Below are 13742 nucleotides of genomic sequence, written 5' to 3' on the forward strand. Positions count from 1 at the left end.
TTTCTGTATCTATCCCCCCCCCCCCCCCCCCCACACACACACACACACACACCCACCCCAGTCTGTTGAGCCAAGCATCAAGCTGCCTTTCTGGAGGATGAAGTTCATTGAGCAATAAAAAGGAAAAACTAGTTGTGACAGCCATAGACATGATGGAATGCAAATTGTGTTCAGGTAATACCTGAAGAACCAGTACGTGTGTAAGTTCAAGTGGTCAAAAATAAGTGTCTGATAGCATATATGACACCTATAGGCTGACAGCATCATCTTGTCTGCTGCTGCGATGAAATGCTAGTCCCACAGTGGAATATCTCTGGGTCCAAATGTTACATTTTTCTTTGTATTTTGCACCATTTGCGTCCATGGCATGACACTGCAGTCTTGCAAAGTCGTAATCCAGTAACATCCCTCTACAAGATATCATGGACAGAGTTATTTTGTAGATTAGATAGTGACTATTATCAATATGCCTGATTCAGTGTAAATGAGCATTTGATATGATTGATTTTGCCACCATTCTAGCATACAACCTCAAGAGACCTGAATGAGTCTTAGCATACAATGCCTCAGAATCCCTTGCAATGGCATTTTCCTTTGTGTACATAGTATGTGATGTAAGAGGCATGAATGGGCTGAAAAATGCATTCATGCAAGGCAATTAGCTATTTAGCCATACATATGACTATTGTATGATTTGTGTACACAAATTAATTGATATGTGTTTTCTACCATCTAGATATGCAAGATCCCCCTTCTGGTGGATAAAAATTCACAACAAAAATTAATGGAATTCCATTCAACCGGCAGCTTGGAACAGTCGTGATTGAAACAACAGAATGTGCCTTTTTAAAATCATGCTTTGGAAATAATGATCATAATTATGAGCTTCCTGTCTCAGATTTCAAATGTCTACAGCTTGTACTTGCAAATTCTTGCTTCAGGTATGAATGGATGACAGCCCTAGTTTGTTCTTCTTTCATTTCTGTCTTTTATTTTTCAAAATGTGTTTGTCTGTCAATGCTACTATGCAAATAGTGTACATGACAAAGGGCCTTTTAATAATAGACTCATCAACCTGAAAATGAATTTGGAACAGTCGGAAACACTCAAGGTGAAGCCAAGTGTGTTGTGGATTGTTCCAAAATTATCATGGGGCGGAAAGACCAAGAAATGCGCACTATTTGTTTCATAAAATTTTGAAATCATCTGAATTCTGTGGCAGCCGTTTTAGCAAGATTGCCAGGTCAGCAGTAACAGCAAGCTGTAAATTGCACACAGAAAGCAATGCATTTCCAGTACACAGGCAATGCAGCTGGGTACAGACAAACAATTGTCGATATCATTCATTTGTATACTCTGGTGACTGGTGAAAAGTAGGTTTGGGTCTTGAGAGAAAATACATTGTAAGCTCGGCCAATCTTTTGACTAGTACCCAGATATATCACCAATTCAAAGACAGTCAAACCCGTCTGTAGCGGCCACCCAAGGGAGACAAAAGAAGTGACCGTTATAGACAAGTGGCCGCTATAGACAGGTTATCCAACTATGTGTGCATTGCCTACATGTACATGTATCATCGTTGTATACACCAATAAGTACTTACATGTACATGTATGTGTGTACGTATGCACACGTGTGTTTCATGCATTGAACAATGCCGGTGTTTATGAAATTGTTGCACATCAGCATGTGAACAGTTGTGAAGAAAGCTAAGCACTAATGCATTATTATGACTGAATGAGTGATGAATGCAGGGATGGCGAATAATATTGGCGATCACTAAACGTTGCCCATGAATGACTGGCACGACTACAAAGCAGGAAAACAGGCTGAATTATCGGCTCTTTGGCCACTATACACAGGTTAAGATCTACTCCGGGAAACAAAATTTGTGGCCGCTGGCCGCATTAGACAGGTGGCTGCTATACACAGGGTCTTTAACAGGGCTTTTCTCTCGGGGGGGGGGGGGGGGGGGGGGGGGGGGGGGGGGGATTTTTCAGTGGCCGCCATAAACAGGTGGCCGCGAAGACAAGTTTGACTGTATAAAATGTGCAGTGACTGGTGTGTTCCACCGTAACAAAAACGAACTTTTCACTGGCAAGGCCAGGGGGATAAATTGTGAGACCCGCACTCTGTTTCGCATTGAAGTTCAGATCATCAAAGTGATAATCAGAAAATCAAACACAAGTCTTTGAATATTGTATTTTGATTTCCTGCTACCTGACTTATGTTTCTTTTTCTGACTTAAGCTTGATTGCATTTTTTCTTTATGCAACAATGTTCTGATAGATGTCAGGACTGCCATATGTTTCAATAGGTGTTTTCACATCAGCCTGATGTTTTGAAATAGCGCGCTATTTTCTGACTTGGGAAATTAACCCGATCACGAAATAGTGCGCTATTTGATAATGTGAATACAAATTAGCGCGCTAATTGATCAAGAAAATTTCTTGAGTCCAACTTGAGAAATTTCCGAAATAGCAGGATAATCAATGCGAACTAGCGCGCTATTTGATAATGTTCGGGCTGATGTGAATAGGAAATGAAATGGCGCGCTAATTTGCGATCGCGAAAAATACCTCGAGCTTTGATTTTTATCAGGCTGATGTGAAAACGCCTATTGTGTTGCCTGATGCGTCTCTGCATTAAAGGTGCTGTTTGTGTTGTTATCTTTTTTTTCTTCTTCTTTTTTGTGGCACATGAGTTTCCACAGTTTGTGGCTGTGTTACTGGCCCATAGCAATATGGGCATTGTTACATGTGCTTGTGTTGCCAAAGCTTCAAAATGTAGGGGTCTTTAAAAATTGTTTTCTCTTAGACCTTGAAATGGTTTGGGGCCAGTTTTCACGCTCTGATATATATGTATTATAATATTATTTAATGCATAGTCAAATTTTCTGCAAACTTGGGAGGTATTATCGGCAGTGTGATGAAGTGGATTCTACAAAATTGACACACATGCCCCCTGCAGCCCTTCGAAGCCACCCCTCCCCTAAGTTTGCAATGTTCTTCTTAGGTAAAAGCTTGCAAAAATATGTGGAAGGTGAACTTGTGATAGTCCAGTGAGGGCTAGACCTACTGGATCAAATGTTCCTTTTAAATTTTCCTGTGCTGGTAGTCTTTGTTTGCAGGGGGTCACATTCATGATTTGCATAATTCACTATGCAGTATTATTACAGATGAAGACTCTCAGTCCCTTTGTAGCTTTTGCAATCTGCCAAAAAAGAGTAATCTAAAGAACCATCATGATCCTCAACTTATATATCCTCTACTAGAATTATACTTGCAGTGCCATGGCAAGGAAGATATGCAGAAACTTTCTGCCTCTTAGTGCCCTTTGAGATTCCTTTGCTGTATGTATATTTGCTGTTTGAAAAATTTAAAAGCTTTATCACAGTAAGACCCCAAAAGAAGCAGTTTCATTTGTGATAAAAGTTTACCATACAGAGGTTAGACCTACCCAGCATCTTGTAAATCTCATTGCTTACCAAGTTAGTAAGAACTTGCTGCATGGATAATTAAAGAAAGCATGTTGCATGTGACAGTTGCTCTATCCGGATATGTATGTTTGTGTTTATTTTTGTCTCTTCATCATAAACTGCTTTGTTTGTTGATATTTGACTGATTCACACACCATTATGCAGCAGGTAGGGGATGAATTTGCCCAGTTGTTACATTACAGTTGTATTGTCCATCTTGCATTGAACTTTACAACTTTATGCAGAGGAATATCCTTGGTGAGAGAAAGATGTTTCCATAATACAATATTAAGAAGTTCAATCAATGGAGTAGAGTTTTGCGACAGTCAACAATGTGTGCAAATGTGTGTAAACATATATGTCGCTATTGGCTTCATTAGTTGCCCTTATTTTATCATGTAAAGGCAGCATATCCAAAAACTGCTGTGCAAAATCTTTGCAAGCATGAAAGACATAGTTAATTTCCCTTTCTGAAAAATGAGATTAGCCTGACATGTGCATCTCTTACACTGCAAGTTTTTTTTTTTCCCCCTGATGTGAGCTCCATAGAAATAACCAGATTTTTTTTTTTCTTATTTTTTTGTTTTTGTTTTGTAATATTTTTTTTCGTGTGATTAACTCGTTGAAGACTTGTCCGAGTATACTTGGGCAGGTGTCTATGAAAAATCAGCCTGTCATCAACGGGTTAAAGGAGGGAAAATGCAGCTATGTGAGAAATGAAAATTGGACAGGATTTGTTTGTATTTTTTACCTGATTTCCTGAGCAGAATTGAGGGTTCATTAGTCACACTGCACAAATGTTGTACAAGTGTAGTGTGAGGGACCTTTGTATATCCCACTTGTACCATTGGTATCAAACTCCCAAGGGAAGAATGTAAAATAAACTTCTTACTTTCTACACTTTTGATGTCCTCATCCATTGCTTGTTCTTCTTACTTTTGTTGTGCTGGGTTGTAGAAGTGATAGAGAATATGGCTGGTCTAAACACATTGATGTACATGAAGTTTTTGGCCAAACTAATGAGTGTTTGTAGAACGATACGTACATGTGATATCTCTTGAGAGAAAAATATACAGCTGTGTAAGTAAAACATGTGATCATGCTTCTGATGAAGAGAAAAAGACAAACGTATATATTTAGGAATTATCTTTCGTTGTCTTCATATAATTATGTATATCAAATTTGTAAATACACCCATATTTGTACTGCTGAGTAATATGACTAGTCCTAGCCTGTTTGTTGTGATTCCACATTTATTGCAAATGTGAAAGAAATCTAGCACCCAAATTGCTTTTGTTTTGTTTAGGGCTTTTTTTTCCTTCTTCCACTAAAGTACATCCCTCTTAGTAGAGTATAGTCGTATTGTGTGCAGCGAGGTGCGTGGTCATGGGAACGTGTTATGCAGCATACACCTGAGTATACAGTGTGAACACACACATACAACTAAAATGTTTGTTCGATTGATCCATTTACGCATTAGGTGGTACGACCTGACTGTAGCATTTACAGTGCTTATAATTATTCTTCTTTCAACTACACGGACATGCATCAAATTGGTAAGGTAAGGACAGTCTATGCAGAGAGGTGTTAGAAAAGGAGAGACAACTCTTCGTAATTCATGCAAACACATGTTTTGGTTCAAAGCGTTACAATGGGATGTCTAGCATTCCACTATACGCTTTGAAGTCACGCGCTGCACCGCTCTAGTTGCAAGGCGAAGTTCGGAGACGAAGAACGCATTTCACCTTTCGTTGAATTACAAGCTTAATTTCCCCTTAAAACTTTTAAATGAAATACTCGAATTGATTAAGAGTAGTTTAGGAAAGAATTCAATATTATAAACATGTATGTCTAGTTTCTTCGTAATGCGCAAATCGAAATGAAATGAAAAATTAGGCCATCTTAAAAACCTAATATTTTTCTATAATGCGCACATTTCCGCGTGTTAGTTTTTTATCCTTTAATCTGGGAAATTTTGATCTTTCTAAAATTAAGTACTCCGCTAAAGCGTGCACCAGCGTGCTTTTAAACTATTTGCTGTTAAAATTGTTAGTTTTACACTGCATTTTGATTCGCTGCTCCAATTCAAGGTACACAAATTCATTGTTGCCATCACATTGAAAGAGAGAGAGCGAAATGCAGTAGGGGCAAGTATTTCTAGATGTGAGAGCGCTAGTGTCGATTATTGATGCTCTCTTTTGTCAAAGCACCTGATTTCCACCTGTAGTTAAGCGCATAACTTCTCGGCGGTGCCGCGCATGACTTCAAAGGAGAGCAGGGGGCGTTTCATGAAGGAACTTGTCGGGTAAAGTATCTGACAAGTCTCTTTTATCCGACAAGTTTTGAGAAATTCTTTATTCTGATTGGCTGATTCCTCTGAACTTTATCCGACAAGTTCCTTCATGAAACGCCCCCAGGAGTTGTCTCTCCTTTTCTAACACCTCCCTGGTCTATGCAATATACCTGCCAAAGAAAGGTTTTTCTCTATGTCCATCACACTTAAGTTCTCTCTCACTGCTTCATTTTGACTGTAGTAGAGCAGATAAGCCGAAGAATTGTGCAAAATTTGACTAAAGCATGAAACTTTCACCATTGTTAGTACATGCTATAAGATTAATTTTAAGATCGGGAGGTAAGTCTGAATTGACCTCTGATGACCTCTAGAGGTCAATGACCTCAAAATCTAAGAAAATTGATATTTTGCGTCATTGGTTAATGATAAACACAGTAATGATGTACTAAAACTTAATTTTTGTCACAGTGAAATTGTCTTTATGTTCCACAGAGCCCTGACAGGTTTCTACCTTTGACCTCTGATGACCTCCAGAGGTCAATGACCTCAAAATGTCAGAAAATTGATATTTTGCATCATTGGTTAATGATAAAACACAGTAATGATGTACTAAAACTTAATTTTTTTCACAGTGAAATCGTCTTTATATTCCACAGAGCCCTGTCAGGTTTCTATCTTTGACCTCTGATGACCTCCAGAGGTCAATGACCTCAAAATGTCAGAAAATTGATATTTTAATGCGTCACTCATAACTGAAACATAATTATGTACTAAAAACTAATTTTTGTAAGAGGAATTGCCTCAATGTTCAACTGAGCCTTTCGAGTCAGATTTCTACCTTTGACCTCTGATGACCTCAGATGACCTATGATGAGGCCAATGACCTCAAAATGTCAGAACATTGATATTTGGTGCAATTAGTTGATGACAAACATGATTTAGATGTTATATTCATTTGTATTACAATTGAATTGTTTTCCTATTCCACAGAGCAAGAGAAATTACTCACGTGTCTCTACCTTTGACCTCTGAGGAAGGTGACAGGTCAATGACCTCAAAATATCAGAATATTGATATTCTATGTATAGTCAATTGTCAACTTTGTAATACCCGATGTACAATCATTTATGCTATAATAGAAGAATCTTGTCATTCCATGGAACATTGGTCATTAGCCTGTGCATTATATCCAACTTTGACCTCTCAGGACAATGAGAGGTCACTGAGGTCACATGTGTAGGCTTACCTGTATTGATGTTTGGCTTCATTGGTGTAATCGTAAATGCTTAATCATGTACAAATCACGCATTGACGTTTTGATCAAAGTATGTATGCATATTCCACAGAGCATTGGTTTATAGTAACAGGTCTCTGAAATGTGAGAGGTCAATTACTTCAGAAATAAAGCTTAAGTTTCTTGAGTGATGGCAGTGACCTCAAATATAACTGTTATGTTTGGGTTAGTTATGTAGACTAGCAAATATAGGCAAATATGGCCATTATCTCGACACTCGAGGAAAACAAGGCCCACGAGACTGATATACAGAGTGTTTAATCTATTCAGTGTAAGTCTCATAGATCTTTTCCCCCATTTGTCGGACTCATTATGGGACTGGTTTGCCTAAGTGTCAAGCTCATGGACAATATTTGCATAGTTTCCAGCTGGTGGGCCTGTATTGGCCAGTGTAAAGCTGGTGGGTTGTTACAGTATGACTGCGATGAATGACTCATGGTCCTGGAGTATACAGTCCACAGCTGCGACATCATGGACCATCTTAAAAACTTCGACGTACTGTGAGGCCCAACATGCATTCCACATGAAGCAATCCTGTGTATTGCAACTAGCTACAGTGTATTGCCATCCGAGACCTACCCAGGGAATAGATAAGCATTCATGGCAAACCATGGAGAAAGCGGATTGTGCAAAATACCTTTTGTATTTTGGAGTTCCAATAGGAGGCTCAGCTGGAATCAAATCGCCACAGCAGCTTAAAAAGGTTATACTTCAACCAAAGACTCTCTCCAGACGAAGATACGAGTATCATAAAGTTCAGGTGTTTTGCTACTCCATGCCGCTCAGGACTGTCCTGGAATATGTATGCATCATCTGGGATCCATTCACCCAGGTGAAACATCATGAAGTTTGGAATGATCCAGAGAAGATATGCACTCTTTAGCTGCAATGACCATCATATGCAAAACAAGCAGTGTTACAGCCACACTTGAAAAACAAAACAAAGCAAAACAAAACAAAACTACAATGGCAATCCCTGTAAGAAAGTACAGCACAGGCAAATTCAGCGATGATGTTCTGCATCAAGAACCCCACAATATCCACTCCGCAGGAAGTTGTGGCTCTATTGCTGCATTCTTCAAAAAGGGCAAATGACCCAAAATGTCAGACATCATTTGCAAGAACACAAAGTAGGCCTACTCCCAAAAAAGGTGACGGCTATTCTCGCCACTGTCTCTTGTATCTCTTTGAAACACTTCAGGAGAGAGATACTCAATATTCAGCTCTGTTATTAAAGATACATATGTCTCTCTTTTTGTTTTTGTATTTGTTTGTTGTTTTTTGCTTCATATAGCTCTTTGGATACCTTCTTTAACCAATTAAGAAAAGGCTCCATCGCAGAATATTACAAGATTACACAGTATAATGAAGAAGAAGAAGAAGAAGGAGAATAGGAAACGAGATCTGCTGTCAATGATGCAGAGCCAATACCAATCAGTTCCATGGCAGATCTTAGTCGGCACTGCAAAGGTTTGGATGTCTCTCTCTGTTGACAAAGGATATTCTAAAGCTCCAAGTAAGTCCATGGGGTGGTTTACATTGTCTGGGCATAGAGGGTTGGGTTGGGTATATGAGGATATGATGCTTTGTTATAACAATTAGGTCTGAGATATCTGTTTTTTATGTTTGTTTTGACCATCCCACATGGATCTCCAACGAAAAGGAATGATAATGTGTTAGACCCAGCCGCCACCGTGTTTTTTTCAATAGATTTTGATATTACAGTGTAGTTGAGAAAAAAGTAACCGCTCATTGTCCTAGATGGAAGTCAAAATTGAACTGTGTGTGGAATACTCTGCATACAATTTTGGACACACACACACACACACAAAATGCATTTTTTTAAATATAATTATTATTTCATAAGCAGCTGGCCATTACAAACCAATGAGACCAGACATCAATATTCTTACATTTTGATGCATATCTTTCAATATCCTCCAGAGGTCAGAGGATCATCGCTAATGTTCATGTGAAATGAGTACACGCCTTTTGAATTGCTCACTTTTATTGCTATAGAAATATACAATATGTGCATCATGTCAATCATCAAATATTGTATCAGTTTCATTTTCAGTCTTGGATTATTTTTTCTATGTACAAATAAAATCGTGGCAAAGTAAACAACTTTCACATCAAAATATAAACGAGAATACTAAAAAAGAAATAGATGTAATAACGTGCAAGGCAAATACCAGGCCTACATCATCTTAAGGTATACAGGTGAAGGAAATCACCTAATTGATAAACAATTTACTTGACTGGGATAGCGACCACTGAACAATATTGTTTCTTAAAACTCTCTCTTCTTTTCAACAAGTGGAATAAAACACATGCACATGCCGGGGCATCAGTTTGGAGGAGGGGTGGGGTGGTGGCAGAGATAGTTGACCCCCACCCCATTAAATTCTGAGATGTGGACTATGTTTTGTTGTTGTTTTTTGTTTTTTGCTTTTTAGACAGAAAACTGCCCAAGTTTTTCACTTTAAGTGTGCATCGGATTGTTAAAATTTAATTCTGAAATGCAAAATCTCCCTTCTGTGAGAGGGGATATCTCCTTTCGATAGACTCCTTCCCCCTGCTTGGTTCCTTCCACAGATATAACATACTTTGGGGAATGATAATTTCCCTTATTCTATGAAAAATGTTTTTAAGAGACATTTTTATTTGAATTCCAAAGATGAAAAGGCTTTCCTATATATGCAAGATTGTTCATTTTGGAGGGCAAGAGGCATTTGCCCCACCTCCCAAGAAAATATGGGAGGGGGAATGGTGGGGACATAAAACTTTGCCTCCAAGTATTTCCTGAGATGGAGATTTTTTTTCTTCACTTTTTTGACAGAAATGAATTGTCACTGAACATTTCAGCTATAGTATGCACCAGATTAAAAGGCAGAATCTCCTTTGCATACCCCCTCCCCCACACTATCTTTCGTTATGTCCCCTTCCATATACGCTCAGTGCTTTTGTCCCATTTTTGTTCTATATCATCACAAAGTATGTACTAGATCTTTAATTTCAGTTCCGACATATTAAAGAAAATCCCTCTTGTTGGAGGGGGTAGTGTATCTTTCAATTAACAATCCCTCCTCGGTTTCTACCCTTAGATTTGGTACACTCCTTTTACTGATAATTTCCCAAATATTCCATCATAAATGTGTATACTAGATTTTTTTTTTACATTTCTATTCTTACTGCAAAGGCTCCCTCGCATGGGAAGGATTGGGGGACAGCCCCTTTCATACCCTCCTCTCGCTGTATCAACCTCTCCTCCATGCATTGATTATGGCTACATATTTGGGTATGGACTTTTTTTTTTTTTCAAAATGGTAGTTCAACCAAGAGTGGCACTAGATCATTGAATTGCAAACAAAAGAATGCAAAAGCTCCATAATGTGGGAGGGGGATACCTCCACCCACATCCTTCTGTGGATTGGTCTCCCTCCATAGATGGCTGACTTACTACACCTTTTTGATACAAATTTCGAGGTATTCCTTCAAAAGCGCCTGTGTGCCAGGTCGTTGAATCTCATTTCTCAATATACAAGACCTCTCTCGAATGGGAGTGGAATACCCTACCCTCGCCAACGCTGCGCTTGCTGGGTTCCCATCCATATAGACTTGGTACACCTTGGTGATCCATAATTTTCCAAATATTCCCCAAAACGTATGCATCAGATTCTTTAAAAAAAAAAAGTTGTCTTTGGGAGGAGGGTAGGTGAGATGCGCCCACACCCCATCAACTTCCGTATAAGTGATGACGCACACATTAAACAAGAGCTACACTGAATCACTGATTTCAGGTCTAAACCTGCAAAAATCCAATCCCCCACCCACATCCTCCCCCTCCCCCTCCGCTTCATTCCTTTGCACCATGAACTTATGCTTTTACATATTTTCCAAGTTCCCCCCCCCCCACGTGAAAACAGATCGACACCCCTTGCTCTGTGCACATACCCGACTTAGATAATTACCTGAAAAGTTCTGCGGAATGAGTAGCCACTTTTTTGGTAACAGAAATGCATGGTTTGTAAGCCCTACATCATAAACAATTATTAACTATTAACTATCGCAATATCAATATTAACATCCTAACATTTCATTCGAGGTATTTGACCTTGTGTGATTTTCATAGGTGAACGGTAATGGCTCGTTAATAAACAGGGCCTGCGAGTGCTCTCTAGAACATCATCATGTTTACCATTGATGATGCCAAATTATTCTGATACTTTGAGGTCATTGACCTCTCAAGGTCATCAGAGGTCAAAGGTAGAAACCTGTCTGCTCTTTAGAATATGAAGACAATTTCATTGTAAGACAGATATGCTTGTTTTGTACATCTTAACAATGGTTACCATTAACCAATGACATCACAGATCAATATAATATTTTGAGGTCATTGACCTCCAGAGGTCATCAGAGGTCAAAGGTTAAACCTGTCAATGCTCTGTGGAATCAGAAAATGTTTTCCCTGAAGTATAGATGCATGTTTAGTGAATCATAACCACATATATCATTCACAAATGTCTAAAAACATCGATATTTTGATATTTAAAGTTCATTGACCTCTGGAGGTCGTCAGAGGTCAAAGGTAAAAACCTGTCAGTGCTCTGTTGAATCTGGAAATGATTTCTCTGTGGTATAAATGCATGTTTAGTGCAACATAACCACATATATCATTCGCAAATGTCTAAAAACATCGATTTTCTGATATCTAAAGTACATTGACCTCTGAAGGTCATCAGAGGTCAAATCAGACTTACCTCCCGATCTTAAAATAAATCTTATGGTATGTACTAACACTGGTGAAAGTTTCATGCTTTAGTCATATTTTGCACAATTCACGTGATTTTGAGGGCTTATCTGCTCTACTACTGGCAGTAGACTACACATGGACACGTATGCCCTATGGGCGCTGTTCGTTATTCCGAAGGTTCGTTATTCTGAAGGTTCGTTAATCCGAAACACGCAAATTCCCTATACCCAGAGGTTCGTTAATCTGAAAATGAAAAAGGGTTCGTTAATCCGAACCTTTGTGGCGTTATTCCGAAGGTTCGTTATTCCGAAGATTCGTTAATCCGAAAATGAAATTCGGAACAATGAACCCTCAAAATAACGAATCTTTGGAATAAAGAGCCTTCGGAATAACGAACCTTCGGAATAACGAGCTGTAACCATGCCCTGTACCTCTGATTTCTTCTCAGTCTAATTAATACAGACATAGCATGCACATATTTCTAGGCCTATGGTATGTCTGTACACATGTATGTGTATGTTGTGTGTATGCATGTATGTATGTATGTGTGTATGTACATGTATGTCCAGTATGTAATATACATTTATATCCATAAGTTGTTTATGCAAACTTGAACACATCCCACTTCTGTACAACACTCCACATAATCACATTTTTCTCTTTTACTTACAAGATTTCTCTTTATAATTCTCTCACTCTTTCACACTATTTCACGTATGTACGTCTGTTATTTTTTTTATTATTCAGTAAACAATACAAATAACTGTAAATGCAATTCGGAAGCGTACTCAAGTATCTAATTCAATGAAGGCCTTGCGAGTATGAACGAGTTTCTATTACTTTCAGGAATGAACAGGGATGATATGAATTATTCCTGCACATGTATTTTTATTCAAAAATGCATATTGAAGTAGAAAATGCAGCCATTTCTCTCATATTATAAGACTGGCGTGATTGTACATGTATTATCTCTTTTCAAGACATCATCAATACACTACAGGTAAATCGCTGATTGTGCATCAGATATATCACAAGATCCAAAATTTTAAGAACAACGTTACAGGGCCCCGTTTTATCAAAAGATATAGTCGATTATGAATTTCCTCACTACACAGGCTGCCATAGACTTATCATAGAAATCAACTGTATACTCAATCATAACTCTTCATAAAACAAAGCCCACGGTAAAAAAAAAAAAAAATGGTATCCCGGCCATGAAGACGGCATTCTAGATTTTTTCCCCTTCTTTCAATAATTTCACGTTGTGTACTTAAATTGTGTTCTGTATAGATTTGTGGAATTTATCATCCTAGAGCAGATAAACCGAGACCATGGCATCATTTTCTTACGATCAAGACATTCCAATAGACCGCTTCTACAATGTACTAAAAAATGTGCATGTTTTGTTCACAAAATGTTGCCTTAGCAACCACAAAGCTTGCCAGAGGCTTGCCCTGCCTAGCAACGACTGATGCATGATGCGTGAATTCCTGCCTCAGAAAATTGATTGGAGGGAGCAGGAGAAAGAATGTGGCTTGTTCGTAGGCTGTATAGGAAACGAACATGAAGTTTTGTACATTACAGAAACGGTCTGTTGCAAATTGCGGAATGCGGTTAAAGAACCTATGCAAATAAACCACATGTTGACTTTATAAATGCATGTCGATTATGATACCCCGATCATCACTCTTGTGGCTAAAAGAATAGACATATATGTGCGATAGATATGTTTCATAATTTTCTGCTGTTTATCTTTAGATATTTTAACAACAGAAAAGAGCAATTTTCAAACCAGTCTTCTCTCGAATATGTTATCTTTCAATCCGATCTTAATTGCTAATGTGATCAACAAAAGAAATTGGAGCGCACCTTATCCTAGAGTGAACATGATGTGCATGTCTCCGTGCAATGTCTTTTGTTA

Source organism: Diadema antillarum, unplaced genomic scaffold (genome assembly GCF_040938485.1).
Source record: "Diadema antillarum isolate AM-2024a unplaced genomic scaffold, OU_Dant_1.0 seq00000675_RagTag, whole genome shotgun sequence".
Classification (NCBI taxonomy): Eukaryota; Metazoa; Echinodermata; class Echinoidea; order Diadematoida; family Diadematidae; genus Diadema; species Diadema antillarum.